Below are 1,845 nucleotides of genomic sequence, written 5' to 3'. Positions count from 1 at the left end.
ACTTTACACGGTGCAACCTGAACTTTACTATATATTCTCTTTGTGAAAGGACAATGTCAACGTGTTATTTAACAATAACAAAATTAGGTTTAGTACCTTCTTAGCATACCAGTCCTCGTACGCTCTAATCAACTTTCAAACTAATTAATAAGCAAACTCAAGTATCCTCGTGATAATAAAGAATTTCCAGAATAAAGAAAATCAGCAAAAATATAGACGAACTCATTATTTATTTACATACAACCATATCCAAATATAACAAGATGGTACCATGTATATCAATGAACACTAAACGCCGGAAAAACAAAAGGGATAGAAATCCCATAATCAAGAATATCTGCTAATATCCAAAGAATATAGGAAATAGAACAAATCTAAATATATAAAAATAATGAAAAAACAGAAGCAAACTCCATCGAAATGTGAAGACGATCAATAATGGTGCGATGATAGAAGAAAACTACCAATCAAGATGGCATCTAGTTTCCTCGAAATTAGCAGATGATGATCTGCCATTAGACTCCAGAGGAACCTTGAAATCACACTCAATCTTTGGCTTAATTTTGTGTGTTTTGATCCAACCAGCCTTTAGCCTAATACGCATGTAAAGCTTCACTTCCATCTCATAAACTCCTAAATTCTTCTCATTATTGTAATTGGATTTCTCTCTGTCTCCCAATAGAACCAAGCTTTGACCTTTGAACACTGGATGCAAGCTGCTAGTATTCTTGTGACCCTGATAAAATGGTTCCAAATTTGTACTATGAAACCTCTCGCCTTGATACATAGCTCTAGCTTCAATTGAATCATAGTAAATTCCAATACGCTTGTTGGGGTTTCTAATAGTCATATTAAGAGCAAGATCATAGAAAATAGTGTTGTTTGTGTTGGACAAATCGAACTGTGTCAACGTGGCATCGGTCACGTAGAATTTGACTTTGTTAGGACGAAGAACGAGCCAGAGTACTAATGCAATGACTCCGAGGATGATCAGAAGGGTGAAGATAATTTTGAAAAAACAATTGCAGAGGCAGCCAAAGAGACAGCTACATGGGTTGCAGCTGCTGCCGCGGCCGTGGCGGTGATAGGATTTTGCTGGTGGCGGAATGGAAGGGCCATAATATGCTCCGTTCAAGTTGGATTCCGGCATGGCTCAAGAAAAATAAAGTACAGATTATATTACTTTGTTTCTTTGGTATATGTATAGGATGCAATAATAGAGATGAGATTGATATTATCCTTTGGTGCGTGGAGTTGAATATATATAGGTCATATGTGTCGTTTCAGTCTTTGGTTTAATGTGTATAATATTTGTGTAGGATTTGAATTGTGGAATTGGTAAGCAAAAGCGGATTGATTATTAGAAAATGCCGTGTTTTTATGTTGTTAGAAAAGACACGGTTGCGTTTTGGCAATACCTTACAAAAATTAATCATATATGTATGTACTGAATAAGATATTTCTTGGAAATTTCCAATCAAGATAGAGTCATTGACTTAAAATTTTAGTCAACAATTCTTATTTTTTCAGCCTTCTTCATATTGTGTTGTATAGTATAAGTTATAGAACATGATACTATTTAGTTAAGAAGATATCAATTTGGAAGGGATCTGAGAAGAGTAACTGGAAATAAATATCTATACTGGCATGTCGTGTGATAGGATATGGAACTTGGAAAAAAATAACTAAAATTCATTCCTCTTTTCTAATTTCAAGTGGTTAAGAAAACTAATGTAATTAAGGGCTGCGCAGAACCCCACTTTTACGTGTATTTTTTGTTCTTTTCCAATGTTTCTTGATTTAGCTTCTTAGAAAGGTTAAAGAAGTTGCACGTAGTACGTCTAG

The 1,845-nt window shown here is 34.7% G+C and overlaps 1 pseudogene; it reads right to left on the bottom strand.

Moving 5' to 3' along the window:
• Positions 1-213: 213 nt before the first annotated feature.
• On the bottom strand, positions 214-1,341 carry LOC104106650 (NDR1/HIN1-like protein 10; annotated as a pseudogene).
• Between the last annotated feature and the right edge of the window lie 504 nt (positions 1,342-1,845).

Source organism: Nicotiana tomentosiformis, chromosome 2, assembly GCF_000390325.3.
Source record: "Nicotiana tomentosiformis chromosome 2, ASM39032v3, whole genome shotgun sequence".
Lineage (NCBI taxonomy): Eukaryota > Viridiplantae > Streptophyta > Magnoliopsida > Solanales > Solanaceae > Nicotiana > Nicotiana tomentosiformis.
Note: the sequence above shows the minus strand (reverse complement) of the source record. Positions and strands in the feature narration are given on the sequence as shown.